Below are 27,740 nucleotides of genomic sequence, written 5' to 3' on the forward strand. Positions count from 1 at the left end.
TGATTCTTTTCAAATGACTCAAAAAGAAAATCTTAGTTTCTAAGGGGATTTCAAGAAAAGAGGGCCATATCTCAAAACCTGGCTGGGCATATCTGTGTTGTCCACATGGAATGAGGCAAACTGCAGAAGACCAGGAATAGATTTAGACCCACTCATTGGAGAGGGCAGGTACGGAGGTCAGGTCTTGAGAGGCAGCCCAGGCCATAGGAAACACATCGTACTCAAAGTTCTTGACAGCACCTGAAAGATGATAGTCTTTGCAAGCTGGAGCATGGGGTCCAACAGTAATAAGGTGAAGCCTCTATCAGTGCAGAGAGCCTGGAAGTGACATTTGGAAGTCTGTCACCACAAGTATGGCTCAGGTGAAGAATCTGGGGGAAGTAGCATGAAGGAGAGGGAATGTAGAAAGCTGGGTTTGAATTCTATCCCTTTTGGCTACGTGGTTTTGGGTAAGTTTCTTAGCTCCACTAAGCTCTGTTTCCTCCTTTGTAAAAAGAGAATGATAGCCTTGTTGGTGATGGGAAAAATTAAAGGCAGTATGACTACAGGAAGGGCTCAGCCTTTAGTGGTCAATGTAGAAAGAATAGATTATTATAGTTGGAGTTTGAATTGGCCAAAACAATGCTGACTCTCATTGTGTAAAAACTGCGGGACAGGGAGGCCGAGGCAGGAGGATCACAAGGTCAGGAGATAGAGACCATCCTGGCTAACATGGTGAAACCCCGTCTCTACTAAAAATACAAAAACAAAATTAGCCAGGCTTGCTGGCGGGCGCCTGTAGTCCCAGCTACTCGGGAGGCTGAGGCAGGAGAATGGTGTGAACTCGGGAGGCAGAGCTTGCAGTGAGCCAAGGTCGTGCCACTGCACTCCAGCCTGGGCAACAGAGTGAGACTCCATCTCAAAAAAAAAAAAAAAAAAAAAGGCCGGGCGCGATGGCTCACGCTTGTAATCCCAGCACTTTGGGAGGCTGAGGTGGGTGGATCACGAGGTCAGGAGATCGAGACCACGGTGAAACCCCGTCTCTACTAAAAATACAAAAAAATTAGCCAGGCGTGGTGGCGGGCGCCTGTAGTCCCAGCTACTCGGAGAGGCTGAGGCAGGAGAATGGCGTGAACCCGGGAGGCGGAGCTTGCAGTGAGCTGAGATTGTGCCACTGCACTCCAGCCTGGGCGACAGAGTGAGACTCCGTCTCAAAAAAAAAAAAAAAAAAAAAAAACCCAACTGTGGGACAGGTTGTCAGCACTGGGATTTCACTCAGAGCAAAAGGCAGATGTCAAGAGATCATCATCAAGGCACAGGTAGAACCAGACTAGCTACAAGAATGGCCTATTTCAGAATCACTGAATGTTTGGACTAGGAGCAGCCTACAGGTGAGGGTCAGAGTGTGTGTGTGTGTAGGGGGAAGGGGAGGGACTGGAGGCATAGGACAGAAAAAAAAAGACAAAAATGTGACCCATAAAATCTGTATTATCCCACCATTCTTAATAGGACATATTTAGATACGGGGGCTTATCACTTAAGCAACCTTGGCATTAGGATCGAAAGCACTTCCTCTGAAATCAGATAGAGCCAAATGCAAATTTTTATTTAACCTATCAGCCTGGATTTTTTTCTCGATGTTCTTCCCTTCACATCCAGGCTTTAGCTCTTTAGTCACTTATTCATAGTTCCATGCACAGGTGCTTTTCCACTGTATGTATACACGTTTTAAAGTCCAGATTCTGTAAAGTTTCACTCTAGGCTTTTATCAAAAAACACACTTTTTTTCTTCCTAATTAAGAATATTTACGGCTACATTGCCAGAATTTCACTTTTGAAAGCTTCTCGATAGGAAGAGTACCTGTGACATAATGGGAACTCAAGAAAGAATATATTGAAATGAATAAATGGACCAACAAATGACTAGATGGATGCGGTATCAAATGCTCTCCACATTTGCATTCAGACCAGGGCAGGAGAGAGGAGGAGTCAGATTTATGTCTTTTAGGACATTTTGAAATATAGCTCCCCAAGCTCTAGATTTTATTTGACCTGCCTTTCCTTAACTTGTAGAAATACACTCTACCCTTTTCTTCCAAGATTTCTGTCACTTCCATTTCTACAACTCTTTCCCTCTTGCTTCCTTCATCTTTTCACTAAATTAAGAAGATGGTTGGCTGAGAGAAGGTTTGGAATGAGTTACACCTTTTATAATCGAAGAAAAAACCATTTTACAGATCTTTAAAAGATATAATAGGCTAGGCACGGTGGCTCACGCCTGTAATCCCAGCACTTTGGAAGGCCAAGGCGGGCAGATCACAAGGCCAGGAGTTCGAGACCAGCCTGGCCAATATGGTGAAACCCCATCTCTACTAAAAATACAAAAATCAGCCGGGCATGGTGGCAAGCGCCTGTAGTCCCAGCTACTTGGGAGGCTGAGGCAGGAGAATGGCGTGAACCCAGGAGGCGGAGCTTTCGGTGAGCCGAGATCACGCCACGGCACTCCAGCCTGGATGACAGAGTGAGACTCCATCTCAAAAAAAAAAAAAAAAAAAAGATACAGTAGAGAAAGTATTGTTATTATTGGGATTAAATGAGTATGTTATCTGTTTCTGGCATATAGTTCAGAGGAATTCCCGGTTTGGGAATACAGAAGAGGTAGTCAGAGGAAAGGTGCTTGGGGTACTGCGCTTCTTTCACAGCACTGAGCAAGCAGTAAGGGCTACTCTAATCCCAGCTCTCTCATAATATCTCTCCAGTGAATTTCTTGTCATTACAGGCAGTCCTTTATGCAATCTATGATTCTGTACGTCACACACTAGAGTGAAACAAAGACCAGCTAAATGACATAAACCATCCAGAAGCCTTTTTCTTCCTCTAAGGAGACCAACAAATCTATTCTTACTAGTATTCCTGTTAAACCCTTATAAATACTGGTTAGTCCTCCATGGCCATTTAAGAGACTTTTATATGGTTTTTGAAATGCTCTCCAGCCATATTGCTTTTATCTTTTTTTTTCCTTTATTGATTTTTCTCCTTAAGACTTTAATTCACTCTTCTGCAGTTGCTACAGTCAAGAGAGAAATTCTGCAGATCACATAGAGATAACATTCCAACCCAGACTGGGTCACACCATCTCACATAAGAATACCAGCATCCTGCAGATAACCGGTCCTTTCCTGCTTTTCAAACCCTTTTGGTCTCTCTTTTCATTTTTTTTCTCTCCTTTAGTATTTGAGACTTAATCTTTCTTCAGTCTTATTCTTCATGCTGAGCTCATCTGAAATGTACCAATAATTGCTACCAGCTAAATCTGGTTTCATCATTCTGAAAATTCCTCATTGAAACCAGCCCTGTGGAATAAGAATCTGATCATTTCTGCAAGTTAAAGTGACATTTGGCATGTAGCTTTACCAGTATACTATCATGTATGTATAGATAATTCCTGGGTGGGTTTGGTTATATTTCTAAGAGGTATGGGCATATAAAATTTAGCTAAATGCTTCAGCAAAATACCATTTAATTCTATTAAAGTATCACCTAAGTGGCAGCATTTTAAAAAACCTTAGGGCAACTAATCCTTTATGGAGTTTAATATTCTGCTGAAAAGCATCTTTAGCTTTGACTGCTAAGTAGACCAATACACTTGGAGAGTGATTGCCTGATCTACTTTGTCCTCCAAATACTGTATCTATTAAATTCAACAAATATTTTCTGAGTTCCTACAATGTGCTACCTACTACATGAATATAGAGTTTAAAAAGGTATTGAATATAGAGTTAAAAGAGTCAAACTCACACTTAATATGTATGTATTGTAAGCACATATATGTTTGTTGCAGCACTATTCACAATAGCAAAGATACAGACTCAACCTAAATGCCCATCAATGATAGATTGGATAAAGAAAATGTGGTATATATACACCATGGAATAGTACACAGTCATAAAAAAGAATGAGATCATGTCCTATGCAGGAACATGAGTGGAGCTAGAGGCCGTTATCCTTAGCAAACGAACACAAGAACAGAAAACCAAATACCACTTGTTCTCACTTATAAGTGGGAGCTAAATGATGAGAACACATGGACACATAGAGGAGAACAGCACACACTGGGGCCCACCAGTAGGTGGAGGGTGGAAGGAGGGAAAGGATCAGGAAAAATAATGAATGGGTACGAGGCTCAATACCTGGATGATGAAATAATCTGTGCGACAAACCCCCATGACATAAGTTTACCTATATAACCTGCACATGTACCCCTGAACTTAAGATAAAAGTAAAAAAATATATATATAAAAACAAACGATATGAGAAATACATATTTTGAAATATATACTGTGATTGACTCTATCTAGAGGATCAGGGAAGGTTTCCTGAAAGAGGTAACATTTACAATTTTAGATTAAAATATCTTCAGGTAAGACCATTAATTCGTTCCTATACAAGTTCTGCCTTTATCCTTCAGGCTAAAGTAATCATCAATATCAATGTCACATGAAATCACTTACAGTCCTGTAATTTATAAAGGTACTGGCAATATTTCACAACTTGTTGCAATTATCTTCACAATATCATTGAACATTAAAGACAAGAGAGGAACAAGGCATGCCTGAAAAAAAAAAGTGAAGTTGATTTTAGAGCTTTCTTTCCCTTCTCCTGGTTTCTTGTTTCCTCCCCTAGCCCACTAGCATCAACCTTGTGTCTTAATCCAGCTATACCCTGCTAAATGCTAATTGCTAAGTTAAGTGTGAATTCCTATCCTTTCATATGTTTGGTTTTAACTGGGCGAGGGAGTCCTATTTGCTGGGAAATGCGGAATAGTAAAGCTAGAGCGGTGGAATGATTGACATTAGGGTTGATATCTGGAGAAGTGAGAGCTGTCTAGGTCTCTTCCAAAGACTGAATAATGTACAAATCCATGGCACTGTATAGTCAAAATACGACTTATTGGGATAAATATTTCCATTCCAGTTTAAAGGGTACACTGATTTTTCTCGAGGTCGCAGAACAAAAAATGAAGTTACCAGGAATCTGTCTCTTTGCTTCTCTGTTCTAAACTCCCTTAGACCATCCTACATTAGCTCTTAGTATTTATTATTAATTTATTTTATTAAAACAGTTCAGTTAATAATATACACTTGTGTAGTGATTTATAGTTTACCCTCCCGATTTCACTTAATCTCATTTAATCCTCAAAAACAACCAAATGATAAAACTGAGGCACTGAGGGGTGGAGAGACTTGTCCAAGACCACACAGCTGTTGGCAGGGCTGGCACTGGCCTGGCATATGAGGGCCTGGGGTCTATAACCTCTCTCCTGCCAGGGCGGACGCTACTGATGTGTTTGGGCTCAGCACACTCCTACAGCTGTCCACTGTGTGCTCAATTGAAGAAGCCATTCTCCCAGACAGAGGGAGCTCTTCGGTGGTTAAGGATATAAAAAATAGCTGTGTTCTAAGGCCAGAATTTTTCCCCGGTTCCTCTCAAGGTCCATTCAGAGGCTAACGTGGCATTTCTGGAGCCCAGGCACTTTAACTGTTATTATTTTTGTGTTTATTTTTTGTTTGTAGAAAGGGTCCGGGACATGTTGCATATTTATGGCGCCAAAATAGGAGGCGTGTGATGCCCACTCTACCGCAATGAATTCCAAGGCATAAAGGCCCCCAGAATCTCTGGATACAAGAAGTCCTCACTCTGCCATCCCTTCTTGAGTGGTGTTAATGGACTTCCTATGTGATCCCGAGGCGGAGTCAGCTGGTGTAAGAGTTGGCAACCAGCTCTGCTCCATAGAAGGCATTCACTTAGGAAGCACGACTGGCGGCTTCATGCGATTGGTGAGAAAAGGGGAGAGGGGGAGGTGAAGAGAGGAGGAGGAGCCCTCGGCAGAATTCCAAGTTCCGTGGCACTGGCCCCACGGAACTCTGGAAACAAGAATCAGGCTTGGGCTGCGCAGGTTCCAAGTCACAGGGCTTCCATGGCTGGCAAGCGTCGAGCCGGAAATTCAGTTGAATAGAGCCCTAAATGTTTTTTTGTTTGACATTCATGCTTAACAGAAATGATGAATCCATTAGCAACTCCTTCCGTTGCCAAAAGAAACAGACTTGCACTTGTAGATTGCTTTCATTCTGCACTATCAAGCCACTGCATGTGCTGCTTTCACAAAGCTGACAGTCATCTATCATTTTTAAATGGGTTTAGAGGTACAGTCGTCTTTGTCTGAAGTGTGTGGATGTGTCAGCGTGAATGTGACTCATTAAAACAGACTGACCCAAACAGTCTAAATGGGATTCACAGTAGGGGGAAAATGTTTTATTTGAGGTTTGTTTGGAATTATTTTGAAGTTTGTCAGTAATTTTGAAAAACAATGGGCTCATTTTCCTAACTTCTTTTTCTTCCCTGAGATGTGTCTAAGAGAACAAATAGCTATATTATGCACTGTCTCAAAAACATGCTCTTTGGAGATCAAAAAAGATTCTATGATTATGAAATGTCAAGAGTTCCCTTGTGCTCTAGAACATTTTACATACTTAAATGACTTCATGAAACTCCCCCAAGTTTCTCTCTCTCTCCTCAGACCCTGATCCCCAATCCATAAATGACATCTTTGAACATAATCTTTAGACCCGTTTTTCATCATTTCTATTAGCCTTTCAAGGAATGCCTTTTGAAGTCAAAGATTTAACATATGGATTAAATCTTCCATAAAATGGGTTTAAATATTAAGAGAAAAGCACCTGGCTGTATGCATCTGAGTTCCACAGGACATTGTATTGTTTTAAATGCTTCAAGATGTTCAATAAAATTGAATATGGCCAAACTCATCTCCAATGTGGGCCTGTGGGCCCTCAAACCTGTTTCCTAATGGCTGTTTCTCTCTCTCTCATCTCGCATTAGTGTGAAGTTCCTAAAGCAATAATAGAAGGGCCAATAGCAGAAATTAAGGTCCAAGAAGATTTATATATATATATATCAATGAAGACAAAATTAATTTATTAAGAGTTTCAATGTAACTAGTATAATTGATCTTCCAAGTTTTCTCTGTGGGCACAGAGGGAGATATTCAAAATGTTTAACACCAATAAGTCATGGGCACAAGCAAGTAGAACAGACATCATGGCAGGGTCCTGGAAGCCCCTTGCTGGATGCAAGAGATTAAAGGAGCCCCAGCATTACATCAAGGAGGCTGGGACAGTGTGTTGAGGCAGGGGGCACTGAGAGTAGTGGTTATTTATTAACTCATAGAGATGAATTTCAGTATTTTAATACAGAAATTGTACCAGTGTGTATTGGCTGAACTCCAGCCCTACTTTTACTCCTTCATTGCATAAATTCCTAGGATTTGAGAAAACAAAAGCAGGAAGCAGGAATACGTCCTTATGTTGGAGTATTGCTCTACAGCTTCCTGCTTTTTTTCGTGTACAACCCCAAATAAACTGAGTGTCTTAGAAAGCATCAAGCACTATTCAAGCTGTTCCCATAGGAATTTGTTGTTAAAAGTGAGGAGTGAGGATTAAAACATTAAAAAGGGTAAAACAGTAATTATGATATTATTTAAACATTTCTAAAAGTTCCTTAGTCTTCACCCCATTTTACCCAGAAGACTTCTAAATTTTTAGCACTACAAGGCATGTTTGTAGAATAAAATACGTAGAATGTGCATTTAACTTATGTCATTTTTCCTTTAAGGAGCTAAAATGAGTTGTCATAATGATTTGACTTAATTAACCAATTCAGTCATTCCTTGCCACCACCACCACTCCCAAGAAAAGGTAAATATTATGATACCCTTTTGCACTGGAAATGAAAACAAATGCAATTTTTAAGATCCTAAGCCTCTAGCCAATCAAAGACCAGCTCAAATCAAGCTCTTGCATCCAAGACTGCTTTGACCGAGTTACCAAGTGATCCCGCAAATAACATCTATGTAGGAGGAAGGGGAAATGCGAGCACTTTAAGACCTCATCCTTTAAGGAAGTATAATTGGATGTCTCTTGTGTAACTTAGGCCATTTCAGAGCTTAAGATAAATACACATCAAATGTAAGGGGGAAAAAGAGGAATGTATTGATTTTATCCCACTGACAGAAAAAACAGTTTCTATTGAAATACATACAAATATATTTTAAAACATTTGATAAAGAAAACACAGAAAGACCAGACGGGATGGACGGAAAGTTATATGCGCTCTAAAGTTACTGAGAACCAAAATGCAGCAGTTTATTTCCAGTTTTCCCAGACAACACGCACTATAGCAGGAGATTGTCTTTCTGTTCGAAACTCCTACATTCAAGTCTAAGACATTTTATTTAAACTATCAATTTATATGCTACATACAACTATATCCTCAATATTTATTTTAAATATTATATATACTTTATAAAGTATTTCAGAACAGTTACTGAAACTATAACCACACGCATTTTATTGAATATTAAAAGATAAAATGCAGGCTTTGGAGTCAGACTGTGTGAGTTTGTATTCTAGTGCGACCACTTTGTGGCTCTTTAACCTTGGACAAACTTTTGTCTCTGGCCCCACCTTATAGAACAGATATATTAACATCACGTGGTGAGATGATGAGGACCAAATAAGATATGTTTGTAAAGTTCCAGCATACTGACTGGTAAAGAATAGATTTTGGGGTTCTTCTCTCTCACTGATACATCTTCCTTTTTCTCAGTGAACATTTACCTTTAGCAATCAAAGACATTAATGATTGAATATCTGGTCTTTCTGCTGCAAGGTTAGAATTTCTTCAAGAAACAATGCCAATGCAACTTCAACGAATACCTGACCCCTCCTCCTGTTTTCAACCATGCAGAATCTGTCTCTAACCACTCAGAATCTGTCTCCATCCTGGACTGTGTGTAGTTCCCAGTATCATATTTTCTGATGGTCTTAGAACTTAAGCCACCATTCCCTGCCACACTGATGCCAACTTGTTGATTACTTAACCAAGTGATTTCTTTCAGGTGGAAGAGATGTACCCAGGACCTCTGTAGAAGCAGGTACAAGCTACCAAAAGTTCCCACTTTATTTATTTTTGAGTTTGGAATGAGCAACTACTAGGAAAGCAAGAAAATTGTCAAATAAAAGACAATTTTATAAATTATTTATAAAATCACTTTCATTTAAAACCTAATTCTACTCTTGACTGAATTGCAAATGGAACTAAAATCTTTCGTGGTTCTCATACCTTTCCTTTGCTAGTTTAGGCATTTGTCACATTTGGCTTTATTGATTTATTCAGAAAGTATGTATTGAGTACCTACTATGTGCTGGATGCTGAGTAATTTAGACACAGTTTGTGAATTGTTTCAAGTCTTCCTTCTTCCAGTCTAGTGGTTCTCAAAATTTAGTGTGCAACAGAATCACCTGGAGTGATTGTGAACACATTGATTATAGACTACTCTGCCAGGGTCTGATTTAGGAGGTCTGTGTAGGAGTCTGAGAATTCACATTTTTAACCTATGAGTTCTGGTCTAGGAAGCACTTTGAGACCACTTTCTATGTTGTTTCTAATCCATTTTCCATAACCATCACATGCATTAACCTCCTAAAATATAATGTCACTCTATAGAGTAAAAACCCTATTTGGTTCTCCAATCCATAAAATAAAGCCTTATCAAAACCTTCAGGATCTGCCATTCAAGGTTGCTACTTTTCCAGCCTCTTCTCCTGATGATGATTACACATGACAAAATACTCTCCACTGTACAGTTCTTTTCTTAGTTAAGTTTAACTCTATGCCTGTCAAATACTGTATTGGCCCTTTTGGTTCTTTGGAAGCTAAAAGTTTTGAACTTTTCATTTATTAAACAAAAGAAGAGAAGGGTTATCTATTGCCTTTTGTAAGTATATTGGCTCAGTGGACACACAAAGCAATCCTTTAGTAGTAGAAAGAAGTAATAGCATGATGGAAGGGAACCCTGCCAAGAAGGCCCAAACACTGAAAAAATGTCCTTAAAAATATAGGTTTAAATTGAAGAAGTATCTGATAACCCCACTCACTTTAAATACTCATCAATAGGCTGTTTTTGTTTTACAATAATGTGTCTGAATATAGTAACAGGAAAAGAGACATCATTGTGCAAACATTAATATCTCACATAACTGCATCAAAGAGAAAAAATGGAACACTAGCTTTCATTTTCATTCAGTGATATTAACCTAAAATAACTTACTGTAGTTTTGTTTGAATTCACCAGGCAAAGTTTTAGTATGTGGTAATGACTACGAAGGAACATTCAAAGTGTTATACCTATTTGTGTTGACACACTTTGTGAGAAATGTTGCTTGAAATGTGCATTGAAATAAAGCATCTCCAAATAACTCAAGTAAATACCCTGGTATCATAAAGAGCCAAACTATGCTATTGGATTGTTAAACTCATCTAATTTGGGAGAACTGAAGGTAGAAGAGGAAACGGGGAAGAGAGAGAGAGAGATTATATATGGACAGATAAAATTGTGAATAATAAATACAATTTTTCTCCCTTTCTCTGAAAACTTGTTGTGTTCATAGTTGTTATTTTTGAAAACATCTTACCTATGGGCAAGCTTCTACTTTATCACTGCAGAGAGGTGGAAAAAATATCAGTAATAAAGACAAGCTTAACAAAAGTGTCTTGAAGTGTGTGTGTGTGTGTGTGCATGTGTATAGGAGGCTGGGGCACGGTGGGAGGCAAGACTAAGCCTCTGTTATTTTCAGTATGATACCTATTTTTGTTTCGTTTTTATTGATTGTTCATTTGCTTTTTAAAAACCTTTGTTTGGCATTGTTCATAGGGGGCCCAAGAGTGTGTCCTTACATTTGCAACTAAAGAGTCACAGGATGACTGGGTGGTTTTCCGATTCCTCCTCCTATGTCAGCCAGCAAACTGGCCATACTCAGGCTGTCCACCACTGCTGAGGCCTTGAACAGGCTCTGGAAGAAACAGTTGTCTAGAGGGATTTGTGACTAACTATAATCAAACAGCATATTTGTAAGATTAGTGAATGAATCCCACTGAATGACATCTGATGACCACCATGTCTTCAAACCACAGGAAAGACAGCTTGAAAAGGCAAGCCTAAAATTAAACATTTTATGATTATCCATATTAAATATACACATATGAAACAGCAGTCATATGCATAGATCCTTTAGTAGTGGCCTGGTACGTGCAAAGAACATTGGATTTGGAGTCAAGCACACTTGGGTTTGAATCCCAGCCTTAGAGCTGAAACTATAGATGTATTCTCTACCTCTGTTAATTGTAAAACAAAAATAGTGCTGTGTGGCAATTAATTATACTAACACATATAGTAAAAAATACCTGGAACAGTGTCTGGCACACAGTAGGAACATAGAAATTAACAAGAGTAGCAGTAGAACAAGAAATGACTTGATAATTTTTTTTCAAGATAGGGTCTCATTCCTGGATTGCAGTGGCATTTTCATAGCTCACTGCAGCCTTGAACTCGTGGGGTCAAGCAATCTTCCCACCATAGCCTCCAAAGTAGCAAAGAATATAGGTGCATGCCATCATGCCTACCTAATTTAAAAAAAAAAAAATTTTGTAGAGACAGGGTCTCACTACATTGCCCAGGATGGTCTCAAATTTCTGAACTCAAGTGATCCTCCTGCCTCAGCCTCCCAAAGTGCTGGGATTACAGGTATGAACCACTGCACCTAGCCTGACTTGAACTTTTATATACAGCTTTCCTTGGAGGTCAGGCCAAGGGTGGAACTAAATCTGGACTACACTTCTAACTTCACACACAAACTTTTTTTTACACTAAGATTGTTTAATACATACTTGCTGTATAAAGGAAAGAATGAATGAGACAAAAATAATCATACTTCTCTAAAGATTATCAGGTTGACAGAATAAAAGTTTTCTCAACAGCTGCTCTGCCAGATGTATCAATAAATATTTTTCAAACACCTACTAGGTGCAAGATACTGTTCTTAGAGCAAGGAATGATGACTAAGAATGATATTAACTTTATAAACACAGTGGCTTAACCTCACCAATTGTGGCTTCAGATAGAATTACCCACAATGCCCAGGCTGCACCTCAGATCAAACAAATTAGAATCTCTGGGAATGGGATTCAGACAGCAGCATTTTTCTATATTCCTGTGGTGATCCAATATGTAGGCAGATTGAGAAGGAATGGTCTAGGAGCTAGGTGGGGAGATAAGATGAATGTGGGTAAATAATAATAATGTGAATGATAAAGGAGTATTAGTGGAAAAATAAGTATCAAAAGAATTAGAAAGCATCTAACAGCAAGAGTATCTATACAGAGATTTCAAGAAAGAGTCAGCATTTGAGCAAAGTTTCCAAAGATGCTGGATTAATACAGGTGAAACATGGACAGACATAAGGTCCACGGCAGTGGGGTGGCGATATACCATGTGAAAAAATAGGAGATATCAGTAGTGTCTTGAGTACATAAAGAATAATGATGGACTCAGCTTTATTTCTCAACTTTCATTTCCACACAACAACCCTGCCCCTGCCACATTTAAGTTTAGTTTTACAACTATTTGGACAATGCTAAGGCCCAAATTTCCAGATTTTTTCCTTCAGATCTTAAGTTCAAAGAACATAGACATTATTCAACAACTCTTAGATATTTTTATTTTATATCCTAACAAAGGATTTGATGTGACTTACAATTTTATAGCACTTGTAAAGTAGCAATCATTTTGAGGCAGAACAGAAATCACCTAGGAAAAAAAGCATTATTGTGTCAGGAAGCTACAGTGATATTGTTTCTGATACTGAGTATTAAATATAGCCCTGAGACTCCTAGCAGTCAATGCAACAAGGGAAATGTGAAGGCTTACTGTCTTATAAAGGAAGGTATGTAGTTTATTTGAAAGGGAAATACTATCTTATTGCTAAAGTCTGGGAGGAATGTATTACATATGGAAAGCACGTTGCATAACATAATGAAAAATATCTTTAATTTTCTTGTTCATCCACAACTTGGAGAACTTTATGATTTCAACTCACGCTGAGACTAAGGTCTCTCTAAGGTGAATTTTTAATTCACCTCTGTTTGCTAAGATTAATCAGACCAAAATGATGTGCCCATTCTATTTAGAGAAATGTATACTTGCTACAATCGCTCAACATGAGAGAAAATACCAGCACTGATCTCTCCACTTTCTAGCTTTGTTGATGTATTAGCATACACAATCTGTAAACCTTGTATTTTAATTCCTCTTTGGTGCCAAGCACAATGCTTAAAGAATCATTTGCCCACCTATATTGTTCCAAATGCATCACATTCTTAAAAGAAAACATGGTTAGTAAAACCCTCTTGAAATTTAAGGCATTTGAAGGAGTTATATTCTTAAGGCATTAATTCATCATATTAAGGTATATAAGCAAATTCTTATAAGCTTTCACATGCCCAATTTGGCAAGGGATCATCCATATGAATAGTCCTTTGTTTTCACTCCAATGATGTGTACAGGTTTTCACAGAACTCAAATTGATTCTAGCAATTATTGAAAATTCCTCAGAAATACCTTAAATCTCATATCTTCATTTCTGAGTAAGGACAATGCCAAAATGCCAACAGCTGAGTACTTTTAGATTAAAGGCAACATCCCTTTTGACAGCCTTTCACACAGATCCCGGCAAACAGCAATTCATATAAATCACACACATCTAATGTCTCGCTTTATATGCCCTGATGGGGAAATCCTGTGGTTGACTAATGGAAGACATGAACCTGGGCAATAATTTCTTGAGACTGATTCAAAGCTAGTCCTACTCAAAAACGATGCTACATGCAACAGGTCATGTTTTAAATAGAGGGTTGTACATTGAGGTCTGTTATTGCATTGCCTTGTAAGATCACATATCAACTTTTTTGACACTTTTAATTATAGCTATAGCAGCAAATTATCTCACACCTATCTAAACGTCTACATTTTTAAAGTATTGCCCTTTATTTGAGAAATCCTACTCATAAATATACGGAGTTATTTTCTAAGAATGCACCTAATGTTGAACCATGCTCTCTTGTTTCCTCTTCAGACCAACAGTTTGTCATGTACAATAGCTGGATGGGGTTCAAGATTCAGTCATCGAACATGAACAGAAAGATATGGAAAGAGTTTCGCATGAAAATGCAGGTCAGAATCAACTTGCTGAGTTTTCTAGAACAGAGATGGCAAACACGCCTATACACACTAATGCTCTTTACACAAAGTGGACATTAATTGATCACAAAAGTTTCTCTCCAAGAGTTTGGACACGGTCTCAGAACTCCTCTTCAACCAAGGACATTATGTAGACATTAATAATTGATCAAACGGGCACTTTGTTGAAACTTATTTGCCATCCCTCTCCTAAGTCCTCATATTGGCATAGGCCTTAGAGGGAACCAACCCAACCCATCTTTTTTTTTTTTTTTTTTTTTTTTGAGACAGAGTCTTACTCTGTCGCCCAGGCTGGAATGCAGTGGTGCGATCTCAGCTCACTGCAAGCTCCGCCTCCCGGGTTCAAGCCATTCTCCTGTCTCAGCCTCCCGAGTAGCTAGGACTACAGGCATCTGCCACCACGCCCGGCTAATTTTTCGTATTTTTAGTAGAGACAGGGTTTCACCGTGTTGGACAGGATGGTCTCGATCTCCTGACCTCACGATCAACCCGCCTCGGCCTCCCAAAGTGCTGGGATTACAGGCGTGAGCCACCACGCCTGGCCTATCTTAATAGCCCAACTCAAAATTGCATAAACCCTTTCACAAACATCTCCAGCAAGTAACCAATCAGCTTGTTCTTGAACATCTTCAGCAACATGCTGAGCGAACCAGCCACATGCAAAAGGGTCCACAAACTCACATGCAAAAAGACTGAATGATTAACTGACTCTAAATAAGTAGAAACAACTAGAAAGTTCATGAATTACCTTCTAGGTAGACTTCTATTGCCATGCTTTACTATTCACTCTTATCATAGCTCTTTAAAAAGGCAGTGGAGGTGGAGGTTGGGAGGAGGTGAGGTTAATTGCTTTGTACTTTATTTCCTAAAAATAATATTTTATACCTAGGAGTGAACTCTCAACTCTCTGGCACACCTGCATTACAAGGAAGAGTTTGTAGAGCTCTCTAAGGATAGGGCAGTCTAAAAATTCTCTTAATAAAGGGAAAGATGAGTTGGGAAGGGTCCAGGGATAGAAGAGTCTGGGCAAGGGGCAGGAGTCCCATGCCTTGTGGTTCAGTTTTTACCATTATTATTCTTGTCCATTCAGTTCCCTTATCCAACTTCTGTGACATCAAACCCCCCTCTTCCTTTTCTCTCGAAAATACTCGATCTTATTGAACTAATTAAGGAAATTTACACTAAAGTATAACTGATTAGCACTTTCAGAAAACATTTGAATTCAAAAGAAATACTTGTTAATGTAAATGAATCTCTAATTTTTGAATGAATCTCTAATCATATAGCTTATCATCCCTTACTTTCCCTACCCAAGTCAATTGGTGTCCCAGGAAATAAAATCCATGGCATTTGCTATCATTTCATGAATTGCAGCTAAATGCTGTACCTTTCCGAAACCTTAAAAGTTACTGTGCCGTCCAGAATTCCAGTGTCCATGAACACTTGAAAATCTCTGAAATGCTTCTATTAAAAATATTGCACCCAAGAAACTACAAATTCCTGTAAATCATCAGCATTGTTTGTGGGGCGGGGGGAAGTTAAATAGCAACTTTCCCTGTGAAGTTTCTAACTATTCTTCATTCAGTGTAGATCTTAACCAAAGGTTAGTTTTTTAGCTGCAAGATGCATATACTCAAAATAAAGACACAATCACAAAAGGAAGTAATACCAGCATTTCTAAGATCTAAACAACATTGCAGGGATTATTCTAATTGTACTGTTGGCCAAAAAGACTGCAGTGATTATTCCAGTGTTCTACGTGAATTTTATTGGCTGAACCATATAATTTTTGTAGTCAAAGATATTTGGAAATTGTAACTGTGACAAAGTTTTTTTTAAATAAATATGGTATGTATACTGTCTCATCTGATAGCTGTTCCAGGTATTTATAGGAAACTCCTTTGTTCAAATGATTTGGTGAAGCATAGTCATTGATGTGCCCTAAGACTAATATAAAGCAGGCAAAATGGAGTAAAAGTTAAGTCATACACCCAATATTAAATCTGGAGTTGATCACTTTTATGCCTAGGATTTCATTCAGCCCTTTTGGCTAATAATAATAATTAATGGCATGCCTCAAAAGATTAGAAAACCAGCTCCTCTGCATTTTATATAAACCAAGTCTTACAAGAGCACAAAGTATGAACAGGTAATTTTTGTCATGAAAACTTTCATATTTTTCTTTTATACACTAGTAAAATTATCACGTCTCACGTTGAGTTGATTAGAACCATCAGTCTCTGATCAGCTGGTACTTTAAGAGCAGATTCTGGAGGACTTGTCCATTCAACAAATTTATATGTATGGTATAATTTCTAACTTTATTTTTCCCCTGAACCCTGGGGCAAAATGTCACCTTCTGCTACCATGCTAATTCAAAAATAAGAGGCAAGTAGTTGTCCCTATGGTGACAGAGTCTCATTTTACCCCCCAGTCCATCTCCAACCTGTTACTAAATTACTAAGCACTGGAGCGATGCATCAAAGAGCACAGGGAAATGCTGTTAAGGTAATGAAACCAAACACCATCCACTTAAAACATGTTGTGTCAGCTTGGAAATAAGGGTGGAATAAACCCTTTACTTTCTAATCCCATTCTTCTAGCTGACCACCTAACAACTGTTCCATTTTCTAAGTTATAGAACCAGGTCCTCACTCTGCACAAAAAAATTACCTCCCAGAGGTGGAACTGACTTTCTAAAGCTCTTGCAATTTGGGCATCAAGAATATTTTTTAATATGCTCAAAAACATGTATTTTGACTTTTTCACATCTTCATTATACTATATTAAAAATCAGCAGTTAGACATACTTTGTTTGGAAGCAATTTTAAGGGTCTATTAGCTATAAAAAGCAATTACATTTCTTTAGAGCATCTAAGAATCCAGGAGGCCAAGAACAAGATTTTTCCCTCAGTCATGGTTTTCAAAGGGTCGGCCAAGAGAATTGGGACAGGCTGCATTCCTTACTAATAGTGCACCACAACATGCTTTAATATCCTGCCGAGAAGAATCTTTTACTTTGAAATTTAAAGTCTCATCTGACAGGACCCATGCCTGCAGGAGCCTCAATTTATCCGCTCTAGAGGAAGAACGGCAAAATCCAATCTGAGAATCCAAACCTTTGTTTCCATGGTGAGGTTTCCAAAAAGCTACTGAACATTCAATTCTGCCCACTATAGTTATGGGGTGCAGGTATATTTAAGAATCTACCTTAAGTTAACACAAAGGCACACAAAACATCAGTCATTTCTGCAACTAGAAGCGAGGTCATTGTGGGATGACATTATATTTACCTTGAAAGGTATTGGGATTGTGTGCACCTGTTCACTTTTCTGAAAAATGAAGGGGTTGAACTAGATGATCTCTAGGGTCCGTTTTAGGTTTATACTTTAAGAGGTTAGCTAACACTAACCTTGATCAAGTCACTCAGCTTCACCAATGTGTAAGTTTCCTTCCAGTTCTAAAGCCAATCCACAAATCCCTATATTATTTTAGGGGGTATATTTTTTTCCTTTAATATAAACAGATAATTTTAAAAATAAGATTAGTGTTCTCCATACTATCTGAGATTGAGGGGGGAGGTGAAGGGTAAAGAGCCACTTTTTGTTCCAGTAGTCACCTTTATGGGGAAGTAAGAAGGGCAAATAAATAACCAGAATTCAGATCAAGGAAAATGGGCTTAAAAAGGTAAAATTATGGTAATAAAATAAAATGACAATTGTGAAAAGCAATATTTCCCTTTGAAACGAATGTCATAGGTCTTTGCCTACTTGCCTGTTTAATGTCAAAAGTCTCTTCCCAAGCAGCGTTAAGTTTTTCAATGAATATACAACTAGCTTTTTCAAGCGTCAATCCTTGAAACTACTCCTCCACCAAGTTTAGGTAGACAGGCCCAGTATGAGGTTTCTCTAGAGACTAGGAGATATATTCATTAACCTGAGGCCCATGCAGCAAAATAAAATTCCTGAGGGCAAGGCAGTGTGATGTAACAAAAGGGATGTGGGATTTGGGTTTAGAGGGCCCAAGCAAAGCAAAGCAAACTTTGTATTCACCACTCTGTCCTTTTCTAGCCGTGAAATTGGACAGTGCTTTTAATATCTCTGGGCTTTGGTTTCATCATCTGTAAAATGATGGACAATTACCCTCCTGAAATGTTGTTATAAGGATTAAATGACATAATGGGGTAAGTGATACAACTTCAATAAATACTTGAATTACCTGTTGAATTTATTCAGTTTCAACTCAATAAATGTTTACTAATGGCCTACTACATGCCGGTACTGCATAAGGTGCTATAGATTAAATGATGGGAAAAAAAAAAAAACACCCCTATGCCATTGTTACTCTCTGACTAGAAACAATCCAATATGGCCATTGGCATCTGAAGAACTGACTTGTCAGATTAGACATCAGATGCTATACTGCTCACTTGTTCCATAGCGTAATCCTTAAGAGGAAACGGTTGTTTAAACTGCTCAATCACACCATTCTTCAGAGGCATGATATTCTCCTTTGCTCAAGAAATACTGATTGATCAACTGCTATATGTGGAACGCAAAAGTCTTAGCTATAGTTTTTGCTGTTAGAATATATATACTTCTATAGGGAAAGTATATATATTAACCTATGGCAAGAGTCAAGAAAAAGACATAACTAATTAAATTTAGGAAATGCTCACTATGTCTTCAGAATTGTGCTAGGGCTCTAGAAGATAAAGTAGGAAATACATATGGCTTCCATCCTCAAGGTATTTACAGTCTATTGGAGAGAAGGGAACTAAGGTACATAATTTGCTCCTACAAAATAGTGCATGATTATATGTCAGATGAATCAATGAGATGCTTAAGCAGAGGTTCTGTTGTTGGCTCTATAGGGACTGTGGGCTACTATCCTCAAAGAATGATCTAAGAAGATTAGGTTTCACTGAACTTTTAAGAATGGGTAGAATTTTAAATAGATGACTATGACAGGAGAAAAGTCAAGGTTAGTGGAACCTATATCAAAAAGTCTTCATGTTAAAAGAAAAATGAGCACAGCATATTCAGAGGTTAAGGAGCAATATCAGATCAGGGTGGAAAGACATGGCACCTTCCAATGGTAGAAGAATCTACAGTTCTACAATTTAGTGTTTTAAGTTCTACAGTTTAATGTATTCTACAATTGTTTTCCCTTGGTCCTGTGGCAGATAGCCGAGAAACCCACTGTTACTTCTTATTCCTGTCAATTGAATACTTAGATCATGAATGATGAGTTCCACCAAAATGTACCAGTTTTTTTGTTACTGAAAATATGGCCAAAGTTTGAACCACTCAGCCCATTAAAGAAGCTCTATTATAGGGCCTAATTACCATTTGACAGTGAATAAAGTGGGGATACATTCAGACAAGGCCCAGAATGGAAATTGGAAAGGGGGCAAGGGATCTGGTTCTCAAAAGTGAGGGTGTTTCCTATTTCAAAATACAAAACAGTGGGGAAGTGTTGGAGCCAGATGTAAGGAAAGAGATCAAGAGTTGAGAATATGGGCACTGTTTCTGGACACTCCAACTTACTGCAGCTAATATTTTACTCCTTTAAAAGCCATGTCTATATACATTATCTTTACCCCAATACATGCCCTTGCAAGTGACTTCTAAGTACATATTAAATGATGATACATACAACCTTTTCAGAAAAGGAATCAGTAATACATGTATGGATGGCTGAATGCACTTTGAATTACAAATATATGTATATATTTACTGATCATTATTGAGCCTCGGTGAGAACCTTAAGGTTTTTCTAGGGTGGTGACAAAGGCCCAAGGCTCCTAAACTAACTACTCCACTTCAATCATCTGGAAGTACCAGAGATATAGAAATATAGAGAGAATATATAGAAAAATAGAAAAACCAAATGAAAATAATACAACTCTTTCCCTTCGAATTCAGTGTCTAATTTTAGCATTTGAACGTTATTTAAAGTAATCTTTATCTAATATGATGTTGTTTTGGCTCAATTTAACTTAAGAAATCAATTTTAATAAATCTGTCTATTCTGGAACCCTTATGCTAAATATTGCTGAAAAGGTATATATAACAGAAATCCTTGAGTTTCTCTGTTTGTAAGATGATAAAAATTTATCATAATTTGAAAACTTCTCTAGGTCTTTCTCTACAACCCATCTACCTAACAGTATCAGGAAATAGGACCAAAGGAAAGATAATTTTAGCTAGTTAATGTACTAGTAGTAGGTTACTCCCTGCAAGCAAAACCTGGAACTTAGCTTTAGATAGCAGATAATTTCCCCCCTCCCCTGCCTGCCAACTTGCTTGTTATTTCTAAACGAGCCCTTCAGTTGATATTTATTTTTAATTTAATCTACAGGTCTTTTGTCTATAATTACAATTTATTTGAGCCAGTCTTTTGTGACTGTAAGTTTAAAGGTAAAAACGTTTTAACCAGTTGCATTTTACCATTTTGTTATTGCTATTGTCAGGAGTAAGAAGGAATAAGGAAGGAAGAGCACACAAGGCAAACATGTCATGTTGAATACCTAGATCAGAGAGCACAGCATATGTCCCAGAGGCAGGCTATCGAGTGCAAATCCACAGTGTACAATGAGACTTAACAATGGGTTTAAAATTATATCATTGGAATTCAAAATTATAATACATCTCTTTCCGATGAAAAAGTTCTGCTACATTGGCAATGGCTAGTAGTATTGAAGACCTGTTCACCTTTGACCCAGCAATTCTAGTCTTTGGTATATAGCTAGAAAAACTTTCATCTTACACACAAAAAGACATGCAAAAGATTTTAAAGTAATATAAACAATGCTGACAAACAACATATATACTCATCGTTAACAGGGGAATGGATATAGCGTGTCATGGTCATACAACTGATAAAGTAAAGGGAATTAACTAGAGCTCTGTGAACCAACACAGAAAAAAGCTCACAAACACAATTTGGAGCAAAATAAATAACACTTGTACCAGTAGATATGTGGCATATTACTGTGTATTGAACTTTTAAATTGTGGAAAACAACATTATCTAGTGATTATTGATACACACATATGTAGTAAAAGCATAAAAGCAGTGTAGCGTAGTGAATGCAATAGTGGAGGGGTAGCCAGTGGACTTCACTTATATCCGTAAAGGTGTATTTCTTAAATAATTTGGAGCAAATATGGCAAGATGTCTAGAAAACCAAACAGGGATACTTAGGTATTAATACAGTACTGTACTTTTCTGTAAGTTGTAATATTTCATTTAAAAAAATTGAACAAGAACAAAAGCCTACTGGCCTCGATGAATTTTTTTTAGGTTTTTAAAAATGTTATGTACCACATTTCTTTCTTTCTTTTTCTCTTCTATTTAAGTTTTTTACTTCTCCACAAGCATATGCAAGAGCTTTAGAAAAAAGATTTAATAATAATTCTTCAAAGAAATTAAATAGGGAATCACAAACAGAAGAATCTTCTATAGTTCTAACCAGATTATTTTCAATTGGCCTGAATTTTTGAAATGATAGGTCACTCATCACTTATTACACATATTAAAGTCAGAGAATTTGAAGACTCCCCAAAATATCAGAGCCCTGAAGGCTCTGAGGATGCTCCAAGCCTTTGAGAATGGGTGTCTATTTTCCCCTCAATCATTTCTAGGGGCTTTCACTTCTTAAGTTTAACTAAACTTCTTCCAATATTGCACCTCCCACCAGTGTCATTCTAGAACAACATATTGTCTTTGGGCACATGTGCACTGTTCATTTTTATCTGCATCCACTTTCGAGAGCTTTTAATAATTGCCTTTCAGGCTACACAGTAAGGTTTGCCATTCTCGTGGAAATATGAATGAACCCTTACTTCCTTTCACCTGTAGGGTAAACTGAATCTAAGTAAATCAACTTATAAATGCTTGGTCTGGCCCCATGAAGTTTCCATTTGCAGATGAAGGTTTTCAACTTAATCAATCTATACTTTGAAAATAATCAAAAAACAAAGAAGACATCTATGTAGAGCTTCCTCTTATTAAATATATATTTTCCATGGTTACATTTCTCTATTTTCTTATTTTTATTTCTGAGGAGCTCAGTGTCATGTAATTTTTAATAGAATGGAAAATTCTCCAACCAGCAATAATCCAGGAAGACATCAAAAACACCCAGACAGAATAAGGCTAATATTTCTTCACCAGGTGTCTAGCCTCTTAATCTAGTGATAATATCACATTCCAAAAGAAAAGGCATTGAGACCCTCCCAACTACTGCTCTAAGCACTTACTTCTGCACCTAGGATTACCAGCTGGTTGAGCAGCAAACATTCTCACCTGCACCTGAGGTGGGGGCTGATCTCCAATTGCTGAGAACAGCAGCATTTGAGGAGTAAATGAGAGCCCAGGAAAGATTTTTCTTTAGAAACCAAAACTCAGCAGCAAACTTGCTGGTTTCAGGTGCAGGTGTCAAATTATCTGGGGATTCATTTATGCTTCCTGAGATTGTGGCCTTTCTTTGGAATTTAGAATTTAAAAGGTGGTCTTTTCTGAAAGGGCATATTTTTAGGAGGCTGCATTTTATAGGTGTGTTTCAGATTCAGTTAAAAGGATGGCACAGCACACCCTCCTTGTCAGAGGATAAAGCCAGAGACTCCTCTGTGGGTGATGTCACATCAGACCCTGAGTAGGGCCAACAGTCTGATCTGACAGAATGCTTGGTGAAGAGAAGTACAGGGAAACAAAGCAAACGACGTTTTAGTTCCCATGCATTGTCCTGTTGCTGTGAACTCACCTTAGACAACACAATTTCCCTCTGAAAAATAAAGCTTAGCTATCAGAATAGCCTTTGTAGGATTGCTGAGTGATCACTCCGAGGCTGTCTTACGGAGGAGAGGACACGGAAATGGAGTAAAAAAACGTGGGTTCTAACACAACTTAGCCACTAAATTGCTGTCTACAGCATCCTTATCTGTACCATTAGAAGAGGAAGGGCCTGAGTCAAGAAATCTGAATTCCAGCTACAACACTTTGGAATCACTTGGAAAGTTAAAAAGTAACAACAATGTCCTGGCTGGCCTCTCCCTAGAATAACAGAATTAGCATCTCTGGGAGGTGGGCCTTGCATTAAGATTGGTTAAAAGTTCCCAAGATGGCCAGATGAGGTGGCTCACGTCTGTAATCCCAGCACTTTGGGAGGCCGAGGCAGGCAGATCACGAGGTCAGGAGTTCGAGATCAGGCTGGCCAACATGGTGAAACCCTGTCTCCACTAAAAAGACAAAAATTAGCTGGGCGTAGTGGCAGGCACCTGTAGTCTACTTGGGAGGCTGAGGCAGGAGAATCGCTTGAACCTGGGAGGCAGAGGTTGCAGTGGGCCAAGATCATGCCATTGCACTCCAGCCTGGGCAACAGGAGCAAGACTCCCTCTCAAAAAAAAAAAAAAGTTCCCAAGATTATTTTAATATAGAGTCAGATTGAGAATTAGGGTAGCGTTTTCATACTTTAATGTTTAAGCAAATCACCTGGGAGCTTACTAAATGCAGATTCTGATCCAGTATGTAAGGGATGAGGCATTTTTAAAAAGCTCTCAAGTGATGCAATGCTGCTGGTGCACAGATCATACTTGGAGTAGCAAGACGCTGGATGATTTCTAAGCACCCTTCCAGCATGGTGATTCGATGAGTCTACTTTAGCTTTTGCTTTCAACAGAATGGCCCCACCACAGGCTGTTGTTGGATAATTAAGAAACCTAAGTCTCCCCTGCTTTCTCTGCCTCAGCACTGCCACAAGCACCCTTCCCACTCAAGATTGCCTAGATCAGAGAAATGCTTTTTCTATTGCAATGCGCTGTGCTAGGCTTCATGAAATAATGTCGTGTTTTTTAGAATTTAGGAGATACTTTCGAATCTATGTTGCTTAGTGTGACACCATGGATATTAATTACCAATGAGTGGTATGATAGAGATAAAAATTACAGATTTGTGGGGGATTCATACAAATAAGGTGGTGCTCACAATGTGCAGAGCTGAGGCTATAAGGGGATACGTACCGGAACACCTTACCCAGGTAGGTGGATGCACATGGGTGTACAGGAGTAGGATGCAGGCTGGAGATTGGAGTGGCTTAGGGAAAGCTTCCCAGGGAAAATTACTTTCAAACTAAGATCTAAAGATGAGTAAAATTTGGGGGTTGAGAGGGGTGTCCAGGTAGAAGAAATTGTGGTGTAAATGCCTATATGTGAAGGACACACTGAGGAAATTGGAAGTAGCTCCATTTGGCTGGAACATTAAAAAAAAAACCATGAAAATTGCAGCTAACAGGTAAGCTGTGGCTAGACAGGACTTGATAAACCATAAGAAGGAGTTGGATCATTATTCTAAAGGAAGAGGAAGGCATCAAATGGTTTTAAGCAGAAGAGCAACATGACACGCATTTTCAGAAATGACTTACCATGTGCAATGGATCATGGAGGCAGGCATATGTGTTAGAGGATGTCTTAGTATGCTAATAATAGTGGAGAGTGAATCAGGCCAGCTGTTCTATATCCAAGAAATTCTGCAGATACTTACATGCACAAAGATGTTTGGGCACTAATGCTTATAATAACAGAAATTTGGAAACATAGAAAATGTCTATTAACTTGGCACCAGTTGTATAGTTTCTGCTATATCCATATTATGAAATACCATGTGGCCGTTAACAAGAATATAGTAGCTCTATATGTACTAACATGTAAAAAGTTCCAAGACATTTTATAAAGTGAAAAAAGCAAGTCACAAGATAATTTATATAGTATAAATCCCATTATATAAAAACAAAAACAATATATTCTCTATATTTGTATTGTATATGTGCACGTAAATAAGTAGAGAAAAGGACTGAAAGGGTACATCTCAAACTGAGGACAACGGCTTTCCTTAAGAAGAGGAATGGAAGATAAAGAGAAACTTTCACTCTATGCTTCTGTTTCCGCTTAAAATATTTACAAAAAGTAGTATGTATCACTTGTGTAATAGAAAAAATAAGAAGAGCACGAATGAATTGCTACATTGCACAGTTTAATTCATCAATAGCACGAGTTTTATCTTCATTATGTCTAATGATTCCTTTGATTTTAAATTCCAAATTTCTAAACAAAAATTAAAAATAAAAAATCTTTTAAGAATTTAAGATTCTAAAAATTCCTCCTCTTTCCCTTCCAAGGCTATGTCCCAAGGCTACCTTTTTTTCCCCCTCAGCAATCCTCTTCACTTTAATCTTTCCTCTAGTTTTCATTATGCAGTTACCCTAAACCTAAGGTAACTCAGGACACAATCTAAACTTCCAGCAGTTGAAAATAATTTTAAAAGATTAAGTAACAAACAGAAATCAACAGGGATTGAAAAAAAGAAGTTTTTCTCTTCACCCTTCTGGGCACTGAGAATTTTCAGTGCTGCCATAATTTTCTAGAAAGATCCTCTGATGACCCCTGAAAACAATCCAGGACCCCCCACAGCTGCCCTTGGATCCCAGTATAACCAATTCAGCTGTGCACTGAAGGGAAAGTTATAAATTGCTTAGAGGAGGAGGTTACAAAAGAGAGCGACCAGCCTGGCTTTTGTTAGGGTAAATCTGGGCTCCCCAACCTGTTAAGATGCTTTGAAAGAGGTAACAAAATGATCTATAAAGGCGAACCAGTGGGTGTCATTTCTTTAGATAATCAAAAACCTTTTGATTGGGGAATACACAAAAGGCTGAGGAAGGTTAGTAACCCTGGGATAAAAGAAAAATTTCCTTCATCAATTAAAAAACAGTTATGGAAAAATGGGAACTAGAACTCCAATTTCCCAAATGGAGAAAGATTAAAATGTTGGCATCATTCAACATTTATTATATTCAATGTGCAATTTAACGGGATCTCCTGTAAGAAATCAATTACCTAAAATTAATTTGAAATATTATAAATCAAAACATGAAGTGTAAAAACAAGGATTTATTTTCTAATTAATAAAAGTAACAATAAAGATTTTTATTTCCATTCTAGTAGACATTCTTTGGCCTGGTAACCTAAGAAGCATTCACCAGCACTGACACAGCACCACATTCTAATGCTGTTCCTCCTTTTCTCCCCTATTCTTAATTTTTTACTTGCATTTTATTCTAAATTCTGTGGAGACTCCGATATTTAATCTGAATTGTTTTTGCTGTTTTACTTAGTTCAAAGTCATTAAGTATTAGTCTTATCTAAATGAAGTCAGCACAAAAATGACAGCAACACTAAGCTTATTGATAATAAAATTTGTAGCTTGTTTTTTTCCCCAGAGAAACTAAAAAACTCTTCAAAGACACTTACCACTTAATAATCATTTAATATGGCCAATGTGCTAATATGGTACATGCGTTTGAAAAAGAATAACAAAGTCTATAACATACCAATTTAATCCTACAGTCTCTAGAAAACCTCCAAATTGGTGAAGCATCAAGCCATAGAGGGATTGTATTTGCAATGGGTACTTAGAATTATTTGGCTGGCAAAGGAGAGCAGAGCAAGAAGATGCCAACCGTATATAAGAACAGAGTTGACATAGTGACAGCCAAAGCACCATGTCCGTCTCATCAGCCTGCTCCAAAATACAAAGGCAGGGCAATGGAGCCAGCTTCTTGAAGGCCAAGGAGTTTATGTGAAGAGGGGGTCAGAAAACACCCAGTGCTTTGCATCCTTGTAGAGCAACTAAGATGTAAAAAAAAAAAAAAAAAAAAAAACTAGAATGATAAATAATCCAAGTACACAGATCTGATACAGTAAAGTACCCATGCAATGAAGGATGTTACCCAACGCAGGATAACTATGGCAAGGGCTGACACTTTTTTGCAGTATCGCAAGAACTTGAAGAGGATTCCAGCAAACTAGAGTCATCTGAGCCTGCTCATAGTTCAGCAGCCAGCTTTACATGCACTGAGTTTCTCCTACAGCATCCTGCACAGTTCCCTACCACCAGTTCCAGCCCAATGCCTATCTGTGTCCCTGTTTTCACCACTCCATGGTAAAATCTGAAAAATATGGGCAATAAAGTAACATTGTTTTTTTAAAAAGTAAAACTAATTTATTTATTTTCAAATGCTCTTACCTTTATGAAATGATGGCTATAAGAGATAGTGGTGACATCATTGCAGTAATAGTTGTGTTATTGCTTAAAAAAAAAAAAGATGTGGATAAGTGTAGGTTTTTTTTCCATTAAAAAATTGTTTGTTAAATCTAAAAATTTGGCAACTTCTAATGAAATGGTAACAATTCTGGCTGAAATCAAGTAGATTTGGTCAAGTCTCAGCTCTGTCACTTTTTAGTTAGGTGACCTCTTCTAAGTCTCTGTTTCCTTACCTGTTAAGTAAAAATAACAGTAGTGCCTACCTCACAGGTTATCATGAAGATTATTGAGATAGTGCTTAGCACAGAGCACAATACAGAATAATGCTCAAGTGTTAGCTTAAAATAAAATAAAGAGCCAAAAGAAACACTAGTCATCATTTCTGGCCCTCAGTTTTCTCATCTCTCAAATGAGGCATTTGGCCTCAGAAACGTCTACATACCCTCTAATTGTGACATCCTATATTTTACCCCATGATTCTAGTTCTACTT

General features: G+C 38.0%; 1 long non-coding RNA gene across 1 annotated transcript; it reads left to right on the forward strand.

The window, feature by feature from the left end:
- The first annotated feature begins 5,651 nt into the window (after window positions 1-5,651).
- Window positions 5,652-27,113, forward strand: LOC134733323 (uncharacterized). The gene is made up of 3 exons (XR_010116795.1): window positions 5,652-5,816; window positions 14,025-14,122; window positions 26,979-27,113. It is a non-coding gene; the product is annotated as an uncharacterized lncRNA (long non-coding RNA).
- The last annotated feature ends 627 nt before the right edge of the window (window positions 27,114-27,740 follow it).

Source organism: Symphalangus syndactylus, chromosome 17 (assembly GCF_028878055.3).
Source record: "Symphalangus syndactylus isolate Jambi chromosome 17, NHGRI_mSymSyn1-v2.1_pri, whole genome shotgun sequence".
Lineage (NCBI taxonomy): Eukaryota > Metazoa > Chordata > Mammalia > Primates > Hylobatidae > Symphalangus > Symphalangus syndactylus.